Source organism: Lissotriton helveticus, chromosome 1_2, assembly GCF_964261635.1.
Source record: "Lissotriton helveticus chromosome 1_2, aLisHel1.1, whole genome shotgun sequence".
NCBI lineage: Eukaryota > Metazoa > Chordata > Amphibia > Caudata > Salamandridae > Lissotriton > Lissotriton helveticus.
In genome coordinates, this window is record NC_136058.1 from 361326615 (window position 1) to 361348357 (window position 21743).

The window sequence follows — 21743 nt, forward strand, 5'->3', positions numbered from 1 at the left end:
GACAGCATTAGAACCTCTACTCTGCCTGGTAAGTAAAGTGATTCGTCGAGAAAATGAAATAAGTAAAATATACGTATATATTTGAAGGCAGTCTGAGATGCCCTTGCTTCAACCAATATCAAACCTTGAAACATACATACGCTCAGGAAGATGTGCTCGATTTGTCACTCCAGAACTCTACTCCCCATGCCCCCAGAAGCAATGTATTTCTATTTCTTGTGCACGTTCACTTCGGTTTACTTTTCTTAGAATTGACTCACACAACCCCATTGCTACCGTGCCTGTGTTATTACAGAGCCACAAACCGAGCAATGTTTCGTTTATAAACCTTGCCTCCGTTGCCATCTAGTGGACAGCCCTTAGACCCCTTATCATCCATTTCTTTATAAAAAGTACGGTCCTGTGTAAAATGGCACAGTTTCAGTTCTACCAACACAACGGCGTACTCGCATCCCCAAAACAAGGGGGGTGTACCAGCTGAACTAGTGTGCAAAACATTACCCAGCAGATTCCTTCAGCTTAACAGTAGAACAAATAGTAATCGGCCACGAGGGCCGGACTGTCTTTTCCAAAGGATAATAACCATGGCACGTATCTGTGCACGGATCCCCTTTAATCTTTTATCAAATGGTCGCCAGAAAGCATGTGTAAGCAAGGTGGCAACGCTACCCCAGATTGATAATTACTGTAAACAAAGTGAAAAGCATAACAATATTTTGGCCGTCCTCATGGCCTCTTCCGCCGACTGGGATGATAAAAGGTTGTTTGGGTGGGCCTGGCCCACCCGCTAGAACCGGGCGTGCGCCTTGAAGTTCAGAAGGCCTATACATACATCCTTGAGTTAAGGATGCATTTCCCTTATAGAATGCAGGAATTAACCCCCTCCCCCACAGTTTTCAGGATGTTCCTCCACCTTCCCCCAGAGGTTAGAAGTCGCACAAGAATTTGGGGTGAACCCACCTAGAGTTGAGGAAGACCCTCGTCTAGTTAACGGAGATCACCAGACCTCCAAGGAGACGAGTTCAGCGAGACGTCTGTCCTAGAGCCCAGAGTGAAATCAAATTCGGACCGACCATCTTTAAAGTCTAGCGATCAGGATTACCGCAGTCGTGAGCACTTCAAAGTATTAAAATAGGGCTCCGTAGAGCTCACGTGACTGCCCAGAAATAATGGGAACTAGCAGCAGTTTGGGATGATACAAAGAGCAGGTTGGCTAATGACTTAATTTACTGCCAATAAACACCGTGACATCTCACTCGCTTCTTCTATGTGGCTGTCCTGTGCAGAAGTGACAGTCCGGGCATCGAAAGCCTACGCCAACCTCCGAAAGAAGTAACTTTCGCTGCCTTTTACTTACAAGTAGAAGTTCAATGTGATACTCCCTCCCGCAGAGCAGTCGTCTCACCTGCTACGCAGACACCGAAGTACATTAACACTCCTCCCGGTCGCACACCGCTCCCTGCTGCAACTACACATGAGCCCGGCTGCAAAACATGCTTCGGCCCCCATATTATTTCTTAAAACTGCACTGCTCACCAAAAACGAGTCCGTGGTGTCTATTCCCAAAACAGCACAGCTACAGCAAGTAAGGAATGCAAGGCAAGACTGAAGCCCCCGCCCCCGTGTGTGAATGCGGGATGATTTAAAACTGTTTGTGATTACACGAATCACCCCACAGGATATTACAGAGAGCGGACATGAAAGCGAGCTCTACATCGGGATAAAACACCCACCACCATGGGGTTATGAGCACCACCCTCTAACACGGTTATGAACACCACCCTCTAACACGATTACACGAATCACCCCACAGGATATTACAGAGAGCGGACATGAAAGCGAGCAACACCGCGGGAGCATCTATTACTCGCCCCTCGACCGCCACCATAACCTAGCGCAAATTCATAACATAGGGCAAGTTAAAATTGTGCTCCACATCGGGATAAAACACCCACCACCATGGGGTTATGAGCACAACCCTCTAATCTAGAGGCAAATCGAATGTCCCGGTCCCTTCAAACAAAGTAAGCCCATCGGTCCTCCACCTCACCAAGAAAACAATAAACTCCACCCCACTGGGCCAAACAATAATTCTTCACTCTAGAGCGGGATACTCACACCACCGTTCGAATGTCCCGCAGTCCGTTCAGGATGGCCATGTACCAGCGATCCTGCCGCCCACGTAGTGTAGCTTCCTAAGTACCAGCCCGCTCTTTGTGCCTGCCGTTCGATGCTTCCACCGCACCGCTTGCGAAACGAAGCGCCGGTCGCAGTCCCCAGGTCAGAAAGCTGCTAGTCCGATCGCTGACTGCCCGCTTCTCCGAGTCCCGAACCTGCCGCTCCAACTTTGCAACCTGGAACAAAAATTACAGAAAATTAAACGGCCCCACGGTGGGGCGAGGAGCGAGCCTGGGAGCGCGGGCACAAAGAGGCCGCTTCCCGCGCTCCCCAGGCTTTTTACCCTTTCGCCGCCGCGACCCCGCCCCCTCGCCCCGGAAGCACACCAGTACTTCCGGGGCGAGGGGGCGGGGCAAGCTGCCCCGAAAGGGACGGGGTGTGGGAGGGACCGGGCCCCGCCATGCTTGCGTGGGGGCCTATTGGCCCCCCCTTGTATGATGTGGGTGATATAAATCCACCCCGCCCCGCCTCGCCTCTCCTCTCCGGACCCTGTTCAACTAAAATCGGTAAGCAAGCACATCGCAAACGAGGAAATGTGACACACAAACTTGTCAGCGTCAAAATATGTCCTCATTCAAATACCTCATCACTGCACTCTCCCTATGCAGACACGTTATGCTGCCTGACTCCCCAGCACTAGCTTCCTTATTTTCTCTCCCACTCGCCAGACCGTATTATTTCTCACCTGAATCATAATTCTCAGATAGGAACATGGGGATGGTATGCGTCATTTAAAGCAATACCGCCACCCCGAGTGTTGAAAATAAACCTGTATGGAGGCACCAGTTGTTGCTATTATAACTGAGTCTGAAGAATAAAATTGTATTTTCCCAAATAAATTATGTATGTATCTTTGTTGATTAACGTCCCTTATGGGTAATACATAACGGATGCATTTGCCTCGATGACGAGGTTGCACACAGGAGCACTGTTACCTCCTTATGAAAGATTTTGGTCCCAAAAAAATGCCTAAAATGAAATCATGTAAAATCAGATGTCCTGTCTTTACCACCTACCTAAGAGAAACACTTAAATTGCAACCCCAAGATGTAGCTCCTGGTTTGGAGGACGAGCACCGACGAATGAGAGGCCAGCCCTCGGGATCCAGTGAGGGGGGCGGCGGCCAAGCCAGAGAGAGGCCTCGGAGCCTCTGTCCTCACTCATCTATGCGCTGAAAGAACGCCAAGATCACACACTCGAGGAGTGCACTGCTGGGAGGAGGGAGAGAGTGCGTCTAGGCGCCTCATGGCTCTTGGGTGCAGTGTCTACAGTCCAGCCAGGAAGAGTGTGGTGCCGTGGACACACTCTACGTGTGGACACACTGGAGTCCCGATTCACGAAGGTGAACTTGCACCTGTGTGGCTTTACTACTTTTCAGCATTCACAGGGGTGCACTTGATCCTCTTGCAAGCGGGTACAGGCAGTGACTGCACCTGCCCACAAGGGGATGTCTGGGGAGTCCATAGGATCGCCTTTATCTCACGCAGAAGTAGGCGGGGTCAGAGGCGTGGTGGAGAGCGTTGGGTGAGTGGGTGCGGAGTCAGGTCCTGGTGGAGAGCATTGGGTGGGTGGGTGCAGGGTAAGGGGCCTGGTGGAGAGCTTTGGGTGGGTGGGTGCAGGGTAAGGTCCTGGTGGAGAGCATTGGGAGGGTGCACTTCTGTTTGGCTTTACTACTTTTCAGCATTCACAGGGGTGCACTTGATCCTCTTGCAAGCGGGTACAGGCAGTGACTGCACCCGCTCACAAGGGGATGTCTGGGGAGTCCATAGGATCGCCTTTATCCCACATAGAAGCAGGCAGGGTCAGAGGCCTGGTGGAGATCATTGGGTGGGTGGGTGCGGGGTAAGGGGCCTGGTGGAGAGCGTTGGGTGGGTGGGTGCAACGTGAGGGGCCTGGTGGAGAGCGTTGGGTGGGTGCATGGTCAGGGGCCTGGTGGAGGGACGTATGACATTACAACGAATGCATTTACATCGCATGCCTTTACAACGCAATTATTACAATGCAGTCCATTACAACGCATAGTGCTTTGGGGCGCTGGATAGTGAATAGTTTAATTTACTATTCCAACTCCAGTCCCCGTGGACACTAGGGAAGGTTATTGGATAGTAAATTAACCTATTCCCTATCCTAGAGCGCCCCGCAGAGCAATGCGTTGTAATAGTTTGCGTTGTAATGGTTGCGTTGTAAAGGCTCTGCGATGTAAAAGTTGCGTTGTAAGTGTTGTTCACCCTGGTGGAGAGCTTTGGGTGGGTGGATGCAGGGTCAGGTCCTGGTGGAGAGCGTTGGGTGTGTGGATGCAGGGTGAGGGGCCTGGTGGAGAGCGTTGGGTGGGTGGGTGCAGGGTCAGGTCCTGGTGAAGAGCATTGGGTGGGTGGGTGCAGGGTTAGGGGCCTGGTGGAGAGCATAGGGTGGGTGGGTGCAGGGTGTGGTGCCTGGTGGAGAGCGTTGGGTGGGTGCAGGGTGAGGGGCCTGGTGGAGAGCGTTGGATGGGTGCAGGGTGAGGGGCCTGGTGGAGAGCGTTGGGTGGGTGCAGGGTGAGGGGCCTGGTGGAGAGCGTTGGATGGGTGCAGGGTCAGGGGCCTGGTGGAGAGCATTGGGTGGGTGCTGGGTCAGGGGCCTGGTGGAGAGCATTTGGTGCGTGCAGGGTGAGAGGCCTAGTGGAGAGCGTTGGGTGGGTGGGTGCAGGGTCAGAGGCCTGGTGGAGAGTGTTGGGTGGGTAGAGGGTCAGAGGCCTGGTGGAGAGCGTTGGGTGGGTGGGTGCGGGGTCAGAGGCTGTTCACAAATTTATGCTGATGTGAAAAGCCTCTTGCGCCGTGCTCTTTGTAATTTTACTACGTCATCTGATTTAGTGCTCCCCAAAAGCAGCACAAGTCCCCCTACCAAGTATTTTTTTGCAGTTTTATATAGCGTGAACTCCACCGGAAGGCATCAGAGCGCTTTACATTAGCGCCAGTTGCGTTACAGACAGACACATTCATTTTTAGGCACGGGAGACCATCATGCTTTAGAAATGGTGCCGTTGTTCCAGGTGACAGCCCCCTCCATTGGGTGGGAAGGGTGGACGGGGTGGCCGAGAAGGGTGCAAGGCAGAGGAAAGAAGGGTGCAAGGCAGAGAGGAGAAGGGTGCATGGTAGAGAGGAGAATAGTGCAAGGCAGAGAGGCGAAGGGTGCAAGGCAGAGAGGAGAAGGGTGCAAGGCAGAGTGGTTGCAAATAACGTTTTATGATAGTGATGGCTACTCTCTGAATCCTTCATCACGTCTAGGTTTTGATCTTCATGTAGACCAGTGGTTCCCAAAGGGTGCCCCGCGGCACCCCGGGGCGCGGGTAAAAAAATGGTGGGGAGCCATGGCCAACTGCCAATTAGGTCAAGGGAGCCACGGGTCAAAAAAGTTTGGGAACCACTGCCCTAGCAGGATGGTTGTAAAATAAATCTTGCCATCTGGTGGGCATCCATGGAAGATGCCACAAGTCTGAACCCTGTTACTATGTTGGCCAACACATAATGGTGGCAATGCTTGGAGTGAGGCTTAATCCTACCCTGGTGATATGCTGACCTTGACATACAGGTATTAATTCCAGACATACAGTGGACAGCTATGGCATGATAGCCCCAATGTGTAAATGTAAATAATTTCTAGCATATTCAAGCTCAAGCAGGATCAGTGAAGAGGGGAATCAGTGCTATATATGACATGTATGCAGGTGGTCATGATTGGCCAACCCTCTTTTCAAAACCCAGAACTGATGTGAATTAGTTAATGGCCAGGTTTTGGAGAGTTGGTCTAGCATGACGAAACCGACTGCATATGATTATTGTTGTGTGTGAACAAAATGGTGTGGGTGAAAGTCAGAGACACTTCATACAGATTTGATCTTTTATATAGGATATATTGGAGTGGATAACCTGGCGTCGATCCCCTCCAAGGAGCCAGGTCGCAAATGACAACCTTGGAACTCTCGCCACCTAACATTCTAGAATGAATGGTTGATTTATACCTCTTACTGCTAATGTTCATAAAAAAGTAGTTTTTAATAAATAATAATAAATCTTCTACGTGAAATACGCAATTGTTTTAATTTCTCATTTTGTAAAAACCTCTGATTGGTTCAATTATGTGAATGTCTGATGGGGAAAAAGGATGCAAGAATTGATGTGTTCCTAGCTAGAGCTTTCCAAGAAATGAACTTACCAATGGTAATATATCTTGGTGATGTGCTTTGGGAGAGAATTTGAGATACATTTTAAGAGATAAATCTGTAGAGAAAAATGCCATAGAGAGCTCGGTTATATCCAAAGGAGGGACTAAAAGCTGGGTTATGAGGCCCTGCACACTTGCTCCCAAAAGAGACTTGTATTTAAAGAAGGTATGCAGTTCCTAAGTGACAGGGTGGGGGTTGGACGGAAAGGGAGTGCAGGGGAAAAGACAGGTCTTTCTTCATGCTGCCCTCACACACACTGACCTGATGGGGCCCTGGAATCAGGGTAGGATCTCAGCAAGTTGCTACATTGTACCTACCACCGGAGTAACAACGTGCTCCGGCAATCCCCGTCAGCCCATGACGTTTTCCTAGGGGTCTACCAATTCACCAGATAACGTCAACTAGGGTTTCTACCGCCCCTGGTAATTCACATCTACTAATTGAATACCAGGCGGTAGTGCACTCATCCACTGTTCTTGACCACGGTCCTGAAGAAGTGCCAATTGACCCGTTAGGGGCAAGTACAGGCATGAAACATGTTGACCAGACACACTTAGGCTGCCCCTTAGGAACATTAACATCCTCACCGGGGCCCAGCCTTGGTTTTTTTCTAGGCTAGAGCTACCTTTTCATTAAAATTTGACTGTATAGGACTGCTCTATACCTATTTTAATTTAATTTCTCACTGTGCACTACCCCGCCACCACACCCGCACGCACCTAACGGCTTCCTCTTCAAAAGATCCCCGACAAAGAGCCCTGGTTTCGGGAGCCCATAAGGCATTGCAGCACCGGCTGACGAGGGGCAACCGACCTATGATGAAGCTTGACACCTCTCGGGGTGTGTGATAGCAGCACGAAGAAAGACCTGTCTTTTCCCCTGCACTCCTTTCCTCCCAACCCCCACCCTATCACTTAGGAACTGCATACCTTCTTTAAATCGAGAGATCTGTACCAGTTACATTTATGGAGGATGAGAATAAGTAATGTTCCATGTACTTCCAAAGAGACCTGTGAGGACCTTGAATCCTAGAGATCTGCAGGGGTGGGAGGTGCTCCGGAAGAATAACTGCAGGGTCTGCCTTGAAAGAAACCGCTTGAGTTGATGTGTACTGTGAGATGTTTTTAAACAATCTAACTCTTCCTAACATTTTTTTATTAATTTACCAAAGCAAAAAAAATTAAGCTTTGGGAAAGTTGTGACGTGCCCTGACAGCGATATCTCTGGTATAAGAACAAGAAAGAGATGCAGGGAATAACTGTTGTCTAACACTAGATAGCAGGAGTGCAATATACCTTGGAACAGATCTACCGGGATGATGTTTCCTGATTGGTAGATTTGCAGGCGATGATGTGCACTGTTGCAGACATCACAGGAACAATCTGCATGATGCAGGTTCAGCATACCACACTCACACTGATTTGCACTTTCACACTGTGGGATTCATGGAATCACTAAAGCATACAGAATAAGGGGGCATATTATCAAGGGGGTTTATCTCTGCTTTTTTGGATTTAAAAGCCAAGAAAGCGGAGATAAAATTATCTCCCTATTGCCTAGCTGTCGCTAACACCAGTTAGCGACCGCTAGTAGGAGATAGCGACCATCTTGGGCCCCACTTTGCATGTCAGTGATATTTATCACTAATGACATGCAAAGTGGGCGTGCCAAGATGTTAGCGACTGGAAACAGTCGCTAACATCGCTATCTCCTATTACCAACTTTTGGAGATATTCGCGCTAAGCGCGAATATCTCCAAAAACTAACACCTGCCCTAAGCAGTTCTTAGCCATGTTATCCAATGGGAGGTGGATAACATGGCTAAGAGCATTAGCACGGTAATGCATGAATATCGCTGACTTTTCAGCGATATTCATGCATTGCGGCCGTTTTTTATCGCATTTGCGATAAACCTTGATAATAGCAAGGTTTATCTGCGATAATTTCTGACAATGCTTAGCGTTAAAAAATTCGTTGCTAAGCATCGTTAGCGATAAATATCGCTTAACGTTGGTAATATGCCCCTCAGAGTTTTTGTTGCCCGTGAGGGGCAAATAATGCAAAATGTGGCCTCGATGTACATAAATAGATATTATGGACTACTTTACGTGGGAAGGAAGCTAAAAGGTATGTGTTAACGGACTGCACAAGATATCCACAAACACGGGCAAAAGAAAACGAAGAAAGCATAACATATCTACAGAAACAATCTTAAAGTATTGCTCAAGCTTCTCACTTGGCCCTGCAGAGAAGACATAGGGGCATATTACCAACAACTAGCGATAATTTTTGTCTCTAACTTGTTTAGAGACAAAAATTATCGCAGCAAATCGGCTATTAGCAAGGTTTATCGCAAATGCGATAAAAAACGGCCGCAATGCATGAATATCGCTGAAAAGTCAGCGATATTCATGCATTATCGAGCAAATGCTCTTAGCCATGTTATCCACCTCCCATTGGATAACATGGTGAAGAACTGCTCAGGGCAGGTGTTAGCTTTTGGAGATATTCGCGCTGAGCGATATTCATGCATTATCGAGGAAATGCTCTTAGCCATGTTATCCACCTCCCATTGGATAACGGGGCATATTATCAAGGGGGTTTATCTCCGCTTTTTTGGCTTTAAAAGCCAAGAAAGCGGAGATAAAATGATCTCCCTATTACCTAGCTGTCGCTAACACCAGTTAGCGACAGCTAATAGGAGATAGCAACCATCTTGGGCCCCACTTTGCATGTCAGAGAAATGTATCACTAATGACATGCAAAGTGGGCGTGCCAAGATGTTAGCGACTGGAAACAGTCGCTAACATCGCTATCTCCTATTACCAACTTTTGGAGATGTTCGCGCTAAGCGCGAATATCTCCAAAAGCTAACACCTGCCCTGAGCAGTTCTTAGCCATGTTATCCAATGGGAGGTGGATAAGATGGCTAAGAGCATTAGCTCGGTAATGCCTGAATATCGCAGACTTTTCAGCGATATTCATGAATTGCGGCCGATTTTTATCGCATTTGCGCATAAACCTTGGTAATACCAAGGTTAATCTGCGATAAAAATCGCCGCAGGTCGGCGATACATTTTTGTCTCTAACCAAGCAATAGCGATAATTATCGCTATTGCTTCGTAATATGCCCCAGAGACTTTTTGTGTTAAAAGCAAAAGCTCAGTTGTCCGACGTGGTGTGATAACTTACTAACACATCATGGATTAGCATACTGCATTAGCAAAGTGCATTCTTCGCTCTACAGACTGCAATATTGTTACAGATTACATTGACTTTATCCATCTATACCAATACATGGTCAGTGTACATTGCATACTTATGGCATAATAAAGGTAAATTAAAACTACATGCATTCGTAAATGAGCATGCCGAAGGCAGTGTACTCAACCATCGCAGGTCCTGGCCACACTGGAAGGAAGCCGTTCAGCACTCCAGGAAGGCGGTGGTTGCTACGCATCCAAAGTGAGTGACATTAGGTGTCAAAGAAACGTGCGGAATTTCACCCTACCTGTACTGGTCGTTTCACCTGGGTGTGGACGTGCATACATGGGGTGATAACATTTTATAAGCCATATTTTAAAAAGATGGATTTCTCTAAGAGTAAATTTAATAACCGCAAGGGTGCAGTGGGGTGAGGGGCTTTTGGAGTGGAAGCATAAAAAAATATAAATACAGGTGCCATGCTGAACATGAAGCGCTGTGATGATTACATAAAAATGTAAATTTAACAACCACAAATGCAGAGTAGGGGACGGGGGCATTGGAGTGGAGCGAACACAAAAAAATATATAAACACGGGTGCCATGCTGAACAGAAAGCGCGGCCCCATGTAGATAAGTTATGCGTGGGTCAGCTTGTGAAGTGAACGCCGTGATTATTCCATAAACGGCGGCACACAGTACTAGAAATAAGCACCACAGTCATCAGCCACAGTGTAACGCAAACAGCAATGCACTGCTTATGTCCTCACATATTATATCACTCATGACATGGTCTGTGACGTCACTGATGACATCTTGGGTGACATCATCCATTGACTGTGAGTGTTTTTAAAAGGTTTATGAGTGTTAAATATATATATACCAACATGTATTGGTGAATCAGTGGGTGTATGAGTGTCTGATTGGATGACTCAGTGGGTGCGTGACTAACTGTATAAGTGAGTGATTAGGTGTCTCTGTGAATGTATGGATGAGTGACTGGTTGTCTGAATTTCTGTACCTGTCTGTCAGTTGGTGTCTATGTGGCTGTATGGTGTGTGAGTGGGTACATTAGTCTCTGTATGGGTGAGTGAATGGTTGTCTGAGTACCTCTATGGGTGTTTGAGTGTCTATATGGGTGGGTGAGAGGGTTTGTGACTGCCTGAATGGATGAGTGAGTGGGTGAGCCAGTGGCTGTATAGCTGTGTCAGTGAGGTAGTGCATTTGTCAGTGGTATATGGGTAACTGGGTATGTGAAAGGCAGTATAGGTGAGTGATTGGGTATGTGAGTGAGTGTATGAGTGAGTGAGTGAATGCAAAAGTAGCTATATATATAAATCCTTTATTCGGAATTTCAGTATTAGAAATCCATAAAAGCAGTATCAGTACATAATAATAAAAAAAAGACATAAATTTAAAATGCAGAATAATTTCATAGACATTGCTAAGTTTTCATAAAACTATTTACAAATACTGTGAGTTGGAAGAAGCTTGCTTTACAGATTTTTTCTGTGTCTATATATGCATTTTAAAAAACTTAAGAACATGGTAACAGGTGGTTTCAGTATCCAAAAGTTGTAAGCTCAACATAGCAGGACGACACTGCCTGAATCCCCAAGATTTTAGCAGCGTCAATAACCAGAGTTTACGATGTTCATGGTAAAATTTGCAAAACAGGACTGTATGTAAAGTAGTTTGTAATGACTTTTCATCGCAGGGACACAGGGGTAGAATCGTGTCCCATGCATTTTCTACTGGGAATGCTACTAGCCTGTGAAATAGGTTTAATCTGAATCTTACCAGAAGAAAACGATCGAAAGCACTGATTTCAAGATTCAAGTAAGGCTGGATAGAAAAAGTGGATTGAACCATTACAGCATGTTGGACAGACGGTTTGCCCGCTTCGATTTGTAGTCTCAGATTTTGCAAGTGTCCCAGGGCTAGTGTTTGTAGTTCTTTTTTTGAGAGTTCGCTGATTTTTTCAGGAGTGGAATAGTATTTTTCGGTTCCGAGATCAATAAAAAAGTTCCTGATATAAGCTAGCCATTTTATTTTTAGGGCATGGTCTAGTGTCATGGCGTCTGCCACTATTGTCTTTGTAAGGGCATTTTTTTCTGAAGTCCAAATACGGCGCCATAGGAGTAGCGGTTGTATTCTTGCCAGATCCTAAATGTACGGGACGCCTAGTTCAACATGACATGCATACGTAGAGGATCGCTTTGGGGCCATTAAGAGGAACCTCAGAAAATTGTTTTCTGCAACTTGCAGGGAAGAAACATCCATATGACCCCATACACTAGCTCCATATAGTGCTGTTGATTGGCACTTAGCTCTGTAAATGGCTAGTAATTCTAGGGGCGGTCGTTTTCCCAGTTTTTGCAAAAAAGACACCAAGGCTGCTATCGCTCTCTTAAAGCAATGTTTCCTTGCTTCCACTGCCATTTTCCAGGACAATTTGTTGTCTATTGTAATACCCAAGTAACAATATTCGGTTGCAAACTCTATTTTTTGATTCTATATGTGTGAGTGTATGCTTTTGTCAGTGACTGTTTGGTGAGTGAGTATGCGTTAGTATCTGCATATCTGTATGAGTTGGTAAGTGAGTGTGTATGTAACTTTATGGGTGAGTGAGTAGGTGCATGAGTAGCTCTATGGGTGACTCACTCAATATGTGAGTGGCTGTATGGGTATATGAGACGATATGTCAGTGGCTATATCAGGGAGTGAGTGAGTGAGTGAGTGAGTGAGTGAGTGAGTGTATGAGTGTTTGCACAGTGCCATCCATGCCGAGCAGAAAAATTACAAAAGCCTTTTACACTCTAGGTACCGTGTTACAGCTATTCCAGCTTTGGATTGGCAACATATCATCCAAGCCAACCTAGAATGAATAAAAGCAACCCATGACACGTGTTTTGCTATCATTATAGCTCTTCAGTGTTAGTCAAAACAATACCCTTTCAGGCATAGCGTGCCGCATAAATTAGGCAGAAAAGAAGCAGAGAACTCAGGATAGTTCCTAAGTTTAGGCGGCGAGCAGCTCCTTATAGTGCACCCTGTAACACCGGCGACCCACATATATTTAATGTATTAATTATGGAGTTTTTATATTGGTAATTAAGTAATGGCATGAATAATTAGTGTTAGAGCTTCTAATTATTTAGTTATATGTTTTAACAGGTTATAGGTGGGTACTTTTTCACATATGTGTATGTTGTAGTGGAAGTTAGAATAATATATCTGCCTCGCTGCTAATGTATGCAATTTCCCCAGGGTTGTTAGACTGGTATTGAAGTAGCATATTCTTCCCATCCCCCAATGAATGCACTTTCCCCAAAGTTTGATGCATTGAGTCAGGTAAGTAAATCGGACCCCCCCACCTCACCCAATGTATACACTCTCCCCAATGCTTGTTAATAGTAAAGCCGCCTGCCCTTCCAGCTAACAATGTATATGTCTTCCTCAATATTGGGAGGATTGTATTTGCAGAAGTGTATTTGATTACATGGTTTTTTTTTTAAAGACCTTTATTGCACCTTTGTAATCATACACAGCTTCTTTGATTACATGTTTTTGATTCTTTTGGATTGGAATTGGATTATTATTTTACAATTGATTGTGGATTGGCTTTTTATGAAATATTTCGATTATTTCTTTTGAAAATCTATATTTTTAAAATTATTTTACTTACTTTGGCTGTTTTTCAGTTTTGGTTATGTGATTTAGAATTTAAAAATATTTGTGTTACCTAGTTACTTATTTGGAAAGCTTTAATGAATATACAATATGTTAAGTGTTTTTAAAATGTATTACAAATCATAAATATTTATATAATGTAATTATAATGTGAATGAATTATGAATGAATAATTGTATTTTTATTTATACTTTGTTTAATATTATATGTACATGTATTTTTAAGAATTGTGTTTTTTTAATTTAGTAAATTATTGTTTATATGTTATTTGATATTTTATGTATTTTTTAAATGTATTACATATTTTAAAAACATAACTTTCTTTGTAAAGTTACAACATTAATATATTACTAGATACATTTAAATGCTTATACCTGTGCAGTGTCAACATTTTGGTCCATGATATTTCTCTATTCAATACTTCTTCCCTTTGCATTATGGGGAATATTTATGACTTTTGTGGCCCAGAGCAGCGCAGCAAGTCACCTTGCTGCACTACCCTGCATCGCCGGGAAAGGGCAGAAATATGCACCACATTTATCTAATACGGTGCATTCCTGACTTTCCCCCCCTGTGCTGTTGCCATTTTGCGCAGCCTAGCACCAATGCAGGCACCCTAGCACCATGGTGCACGTGTGCTTGCGTTGCATGCAGGATTGTTTTTGTGAAGGAAGGGACACCTTCCTGCACAAAAACAATCCTGAAAGGCATATACCTCGTCCTATGTATGCTGCAGGATGCAGCAAATGCAGAAAGAGGAAGTAACAAGGAAAAATAAAGATATTACGCTTCACCTGGGGAGGCGTATCTTTTTGACACATTCCCAGGTTTATAAGGTCTTGTAAGTTTTGGGAATGTGTCAAAAACCATGGGAGTTGCGTGGGAACACCGATGCGAAGCGCATGGAATCTATTAAAGGCAGAGTAATGCAATGCAGTGATTTGGAGCAACTCAAGGCCAAGCAAAGTGGCCTTGCCTGGCTTAAAAAATCTGACTTGCACCACGTTGTATGGTGCAAGGGCGTTGCACACCGGGTCATAAATATGGCCCTACATGTATATAAAGGTATGCCACTCAATATATATTTACAGATATAAGTTGTATGTGTAATACTTAGAAAGCTTGTTGTCTGATTTTAAATATAAACTTTTAATACTTGGGTAATGAATTGTACATATTTTAAATTGATGTAAAACATATGAAATTTCCCAATTAATTTACTTAATTTATTGTTTTAACAAGTGTCTGGACGATTGATAATTGGTGCTAACCTTGTACTGCTTTGTGGTATCATGATAATTTGCCGAATGAAACGCTAATGTATAGGTTCAATTGTGTAATGTTTAGTCTTTTTTATTATGTTGTCTTTTATGATTTCTAAATCGAAATAAAGACTAATGAAATGATATAAAGGTAATAATTTGGTAGTTAACATTTTGAGAATTATATTTTTTGGACCACAATATTTTTGTGGTCGATATTCTGCCATACAACCCTTCTACACAGGTTAGTTCCTAAAAGAACCATACCTGGATGAGTGCCATTCAGTGAAGGGGTATAGTGGAACGGTGGGGAAACCAGACCTGCAGCGGTAATCCCCGGCACCTAGTCAGATTGTCGATGCATCTGTCAGCGCACCTATAGAGCGCTCTCATGCTACCTGACTCTATGGTCATCATCGAGCAAGAGCAAAACCAATAGCAACATTTCACCCATTTCACCAGGGTGGAGGATGTGACCTCACATGACTACGGTGGAGGATGTGACCTCACATGACTGGGGTGGAGGAAGTGACCTCACATGACTGAGGTGGAGGATGTGACCTCACATGACTGAGGTGGAGGATGTGACCTCACATGACTGAGGTGGAGGATGTGACCTCACATGATTGGGGTGGAGGATGTGACCTCACATGACTGGGGTGGAGGATATGACATCACATGACTGGGGTGGAGGATGTGACATCACATGCGTTGTGGACACCTATGATATGACAGCAGCTGTAGGCCCTGACGAAAGAACAAAAAACAGATACCAAGAATTCTAGAATAAAAGTAAGAATAAATATCTTCAAAATATCACAAAATAGGCAGCCTCATGAGCTCCAAGGAGGACCACAGGGATTGAAAACCAATGTCACCCCTGAACAATGCCCCTGTCATCAGTCTGTGCCACTGAAGGCCTGCCCATCAGTCTGCTCCAGGGGGCAGTCCTCAAAACACCCGGGGCCTCATTTATGAGAAGTGACGCATCGCTGCGCGAAAGCAGCGATGCGTCACTTTTCACTGCGCCCTCCTTGCGAGACCAATGATGCGTCTTATTTACAGTATGACGCATCATGGCACAAGGAGTTACAGATACGTCAGTATTTCTGACGTATCTGTATTGCGCAAAAGTGACGCATTGCTGGAGTGTGTCCCAAAAGTGACGCAACTCCAGCAATGTGTCCTTTCACATGAGGCAAGCTCCATGTGAAAGGGCTTGCGTCAGTCTTACGCCTGCTGTGAGGCAGCCGTAAAAAATTGACGCATTTGTGTCCTAAAAGTGGCGAAGTGAAATATTATAGATTTCACTGCGTCACTTCTGTGACCCTGTCTTGCGTCAGAACGCCCCCCCTGCATACATAATACCTGGCGAAGGTATAATGTAGCGCAGGGGTTTACAAAGTGCCGCATCTACCTTGATTCATCACTTTGTAAATATGGTGCAACAAGGCACATTTTTTACGCCACTGGTTCGTCACAAAAAGTGACGCACTGGCGGCGTAAAAGTGACGCACCGTCTCATACATGAGAGTCCCGGGTCCCTGCTCCCTTGGGCAATGAGACCCAGGAGAAGGGTCACGTGACACCAGAGCGTCTCAGAAACTTGAGAAGTATGAAAGAAATGATGGACGTTGTCACCGTGACCCCTGGCAACCACTCTCTGTCATTTATATCCTTAACTACATAAGCACATATTATATAAATATGAATTCTATAAACATAGAAATGATCAAAATTATTCATAATTTGAAATGTTCTAAAAAGAGGTGGCGTCGCATCTTACCTGCCGGCTGTTTCTCCGTCTTTGTTCTCACACTTCCTCACTCCCCACTGTTTCCTGCTCCTGCGTCACTAAGAGCACTGAGAGCAAACACACTCCCAGGTCATAAAAACACAAGCCAAGGCAACACTTCAACATGTTAGTTGTAAATCAGCGAAAGATAAGATTGAACAACAATAGAAATGGCATGCGTTTTTATCCTATACATGACACAGAAGTGACCTGGGGCTGTAGGGCTGAAGTCACCTGGTAGCTGTACTGAGAAAGTGTTTTCTCTTCTTCTGGCTTATTTGCCAGACCCGAAGATAATTTCCATCACAGTGTACATAAACAAGCATTTGCAATGCATTAGCAAGAGTTCGAGCTATTGGCGTTGTGAAGACAATGGGGCACATGCATCAAGCCTTTTTCTGTTCCCAAACGTGGCCATTCGCAGAATCGGTTCGTTTGTGAAAGAAAAAATGCCTTTTCCAATGCATGTACCCTGCATGTATGCATGTATGACTGGTCACTGCTGAGCCCGCCGAACCCTCATGGCGCTTACTGACACAAAGGGGCCGATTCCGATCTCGGTCGGAAGGGCACCGAATCGGGTTCGGCATTAGCGGATCTGATTCGGAGGCTGAATTTCCATCTGGTTCGTACACGGGTCTGCCTTCGAAGTACGATGCGAACAAGCACGAAATCTCCGTCTGAATCGTTTCCGTATCCGAAGCAAGCAAACCGTGGCGCGCAATGGAGACGAATTCCGACCAAGCCAGTACGATGCTCGATTTGAACAGCCGGATCGAGTCGGAGCTTCCGGCTCGTGATATCTCCTGGAGGTGAGCTTTGGGGGTCCTCATTGGACCCCATGTTACCCGCAGCCTTACGACTCAGACACAGGAGACGACCAATGGGTCTCCCCAACACCGGCATGTACGGTGCGGATGGCACCAACACGCACCCACTGTAGGGGGCGCACTTCTCTGCGACGTACCCATTCAGTCAATGGGAGCCCATGTAAGCGTCGAATGACCGGCTGACATTGACTTCAATGGGAGTCCGACCAAACCGAGTCCGACTGCATACGGCCGCATCGTACTCGCTCGGTCGGACTGCAGGAGTCTGGATCGGTCGGAAAACACCCCGGATCCGGCTTGGTCGGAGTGCTTTCGGCCCCAAGTGTCACTGTACTAATCTGCTCCCACTTCCTAATTTAATTCAGCCCCTTAAAGTAAAAGTTAATCGCTGTGCGATGTGCAGCAGAGTCACATTGCAGTCTGCACAAAATTCAGTTCCGCCGCATTTCCAGTCTGGCCCAGTAGCTGAGGATGTGCTGATTGACCATTGAAAAACGCCTTGTCCTTGTGTTACTGGGCCTGTGCAATCATCATGCAGAGGTGGTTTTGCCATACTGTCATCACTATTCAATATAGGTGGTGACAATGTATTATATGAAAACATTACTATGCATATTCCCCTTGTCGCCTGTCCTACGGCTAGCCTTGCACGCCACTTACGTTGGTCTGTGCTGCGAGTTTGTGCTGGTGGCGCCAGCTCAGCGCAGGATGTTTTCCGTACCTGCACCTGCCTCCTTCAGCCCATCTGGACATAATCGACCAGCCGGAGGGATTTGAATTTCACCCTTACCAGTGAAGCTCTCCAGCCACGTTGTTTGTCCCTGTCTGGAGAAGAGGTGGGCTGTGACTGCATCCCTAACCTGAGGTGGGAGAGAGACACCACAGCAAAAAGGCTGCCAGTTATGGCGCTGGCAGCCTTGCAAGAACCACAGAGAGCACAGCTGGCCTGAGAGGAGGCGAGAGCTTTAGTGTGAGATTTACTGCTCAGCTACAAGGCCATCCCTGCAGTGTCAGTGTGCAGCTGTCTGGGGTATGCAGCTGGAGTAAACTTCTTCACAACTCTTTTAAGTCAATATTGTCACAACAAGGCCCTCCTGCGAAGTTTCTGTGCTTCCATTTCTGGTACTATTCAGCAGTTTTAAGAACTTATTAGAGGTTCTTGATGCTCAAACAGGCATAATTTGTGATATTATTATGTTACCCTTGTCTTTATTTCTTGATTTTGCTCGCTCGAAAGTGTCACTCTTAATCGTTGAATGTCACTCATAATTACAATAAAATTATGAAAATGTCGCACATAGCAAACTGAAACCATGCCAACTATGCTGCTGCAAGACAGGAAAATGTCCCCACTCCCGAAATGAGAGGGACAGTGTGAACGGGAACCTGAGGTGTAATAGAGAGCTGACAGGAAAAAGAGCCTGGAGAAGACAGGAAACACAACTAGTCGAGGTCAGAACAGCTGAACTGAACACGAGACCAGAAAAGAATACACTCAGTTCCACAAGTAGAAACCTACCTTTGATGCACCGCAATACCAGTGGTAGCGTAAGTTAAATCACACACACGTCTTTTCATTATTTTCTAACAACTTAGCAGGAAGTGATTGTAGTGTCGCTGACTGTGGAGCGTACCACTGCAGCGCACGCCCCCTCCCACTGGTTCCCCTAAGTTTACCCCTCTAGCGTGAGGGGACAGTTGGTTGAGACCAACGGGAGCGTTGGTCACGTCAGGAGGTAATAAAAGGCCCAGGGCTCTGGGCGTGGTCAAGTAATATACTAGCCACCATCTATACACGTGTGTCCTGTGCTGTCTGTTCTATAGGCCCGCACCGGAACACTACATTGGCGACGAGGTGGTTGTAATTCCGGCCCCTGCGTGCCCTCCAGCCACCGCTTACACCTTCACGCCAGCGGCGCGAGCAGCGCACTCCCTGGCACCCCCTGTGCCGCCGACAGCCCACCGTGGCTCACCTCGGCATCTCCGCTTGGCCTGCCCACGGATCCCTTCGGTGCTGCAAGTGCCCGGAGTGCTTCCGCCCAGCTGCTCCAGCCACCAACGGCCCTTCGCCGCTCCGCGACCCGAAGCGTCGCTGCCAGGTACCCCCGCAGTGTCTGCCCGCTGCCTGCTGCCCTGAGGCCCCGTCTCTGCCGCCGGGCCCAGTCCCGGTGAATCTCCTGGGAGCCCGCGCATGCGCTGTGCGCACCCCACGCCACGTGTTGGACGCGCTACGCAGCCGGCCTGCCCTTCACCACGCATTGCTCGTGTAGCCTGCCCTGCAAAACCTCACGCATCTCGCGGACACAGGCCCTGGTGTCCTCCTGTTGGCCTGCAAGTCTTCCGCTGTGCCTGGCGCCTGTCTGTGAGCTGCTAGTGCCCGTTTCGCTGGTCCATCATGGCCAACATTCCGCCTCTGGAACCTAGGGCGGTCTAAAGAACTTTCCAAGGCCCGTGCTGCCCACATGGAAACAAAAACAGCGGTAACGGTCAAGACGGAACCGGTGTGTGCCATCAGATCACAACCCGCTGATGACCGGACGAGACCCCCCAAGAAAGGACGGCCGAAGCCGGCCCAACCCGCGAAAAATACAGCGTGCATGTGGTGTGGAGGTGCCACCCCCCACAAAGGCGCCTGCCCGGCCCAAGGCAAAGTCTGCAGTGCGTGCGGCAAGGCCAACCACTTTGCGAGCGTTTGTCTCTCGTCGCAGAGAAAGAAGCAGAGTGCTCCACCCAGGAGAGTGCGACAGATGGCACCGTTGCCGAACACTCCAACGAGCAGCGACATGGACGACGATGAAGAAGACGCTGCATCCGTCCACGTGGTGCGCATGCTCAACACCTTAGCGGCCACGTCTTCAGCCGATGTGCACCGTCCAAGTACATGGCCAAACAGTCAGAGCCCTCATCGACACAGGCGCAACGATAAACCTCATGGCCGCCAGTGTCTACCAGAGCCTCGAAAATGCTCCAACACTCCACCCCACAAGAGTGCAAGTGTTTGCCTACGGAACCCGGCGCCCCCTGCGACTGTGCGGAGTATTCCGGACAGCTGTGTCCCACGACTCAACACAGCTACAGGCAAAGATCTACGTCTCCCGGGAAGGATCAGGATTCCTTCTTGGTTGCAGAACAGCACGAGAGCTCGGACTCATACATTTTGCCCTGACAGTGCAAGCCCAAGGTTTGGATCATCTGGTTTCGGAACATTCCTCGCTGTTCGAGGGCATCGGATGCTTAAGAGGACCCCCCGTCCAACTCCACATTGACCAGTCAGTGGCCCCAGTTGCCCTCCGGCATAGACGGATCGCTTTTCACCTCCGGCCCAAGGTCGAAGCCGAGTTGAGGATGCTTGAACAAGCCGGCATCATTGAACGTGTGACTGGACCCACACCATGGGTATCCCCCATTGTGGTTGCAAAAAAACCAAAGCAGCCTGAGGCCGTAAGGATATGTGTGGACATGCGCCTCCCCAACCTTGCAATTAAGAGGGAACGTCACCTGACGCCGACCATCGACGACATCATCGGGGAGCTCGCAGGATCCAAGTGGTTCTCCAAGATGGACCTGAGGTCGGGGTACCATCAGATTCCCCTTCATCCTGACTCTCGCCCGATCACGACCTTCTCTACCCACGCAGGCCTGTGGAGGTACACTAGACTAAACTTCGGCATCTCAAGTGCAGCCAAAGTGTTTCAAAATATCATTCACAACGTCTTACAAGGCCTCGACGGAGTGCTCAACGTGAGCGATGATATTCTGGTACACGCCCCGACCCTAGAGGAGCACCTCAGACGCCTCCAGGCAGTATTCAACCGGCTAAGGGAGCGAGGCCTGACTCTTCATAGAGACAAATGTGAGTTCCTTCGCAAAGACATCAGCTTCTTTGGGTATAAGTTCTCCGACCAAGGAGTAGGGCCTGACCCAGAGAAAGTTAAGAACATACACGATGCGCCAGCCTCCACATCTGTCACGGCTGTCCGCAGTTTCCTAGGCATGGTGACATACTGCGGGCGGTTCATCAAGGACCTGTCCGACCTGACAGGGCCCCTCCGCGACCTCACGAAGTCAAATGTCACCTGGACGTGGGGCCCGGAACAACAAGAATCGTTTGCAAAGACAAAAGCAGCCCTGTCAGCAGACACCACTCTGGCCTATTTCAACCCGCAACATGAATCGCAGCTGCTAGTGGATGCCTGCCCCACAGGCCTTGGGGCCGTCCTGTCGCAACAACAAGCATGCGGAGAGTGGGCCCCAGTAGCGTATGCCAGCCGTACACTGACGCCCACCAAACAACGATATTCACAGATCGAAAGGGGGGCCATCGCCATTCTATGGGGGTGCCGCCACTTCCATATATACCTTTATGGACATCCCTTCTCAGTGATCACCGATCATAAGCCCCTCATACCGCTATTCCAAGGCTCATCTTCTCATCCACCTCCGAGAATCGAAAAGTGGGTATTACAGTTGCAGGAGTTCCAGTTCACAGTGGAGTACCGGCCCGGCACACGGAACCCTGCGGATTATCTATCGAGGCATGCTCGCCCAGTCACCGATGCTGAAGCAGCCGAAGCAGCTGCC

At 47.4% G+C, this 21743-nt stretch overlaps 1 protein-coding gene across 1 annotated transcript in view; it reads right to left on the minus strand.

Annotated features, from left to right (window-relative positions):
* The window catches only part of LOC144807923 (membrane-spanning 4-domains subfamily A member 4A-like), a 216115-nt gene extending 199761 nt beyond the window's left edge, over positions 1–16354 (minus strand). The window contains exon 1 of the mRNA XM_078673520.1: positions 16324–16354. The gene's annotated coding sequence lies outside the window, so the exon portion shown is untranslated. The remainder of the gene's footprint in view (positions 1–16323) is intronic.
* Between the last annotated feature and the right edge of the window lie 5389 nt (positions 16355–21743).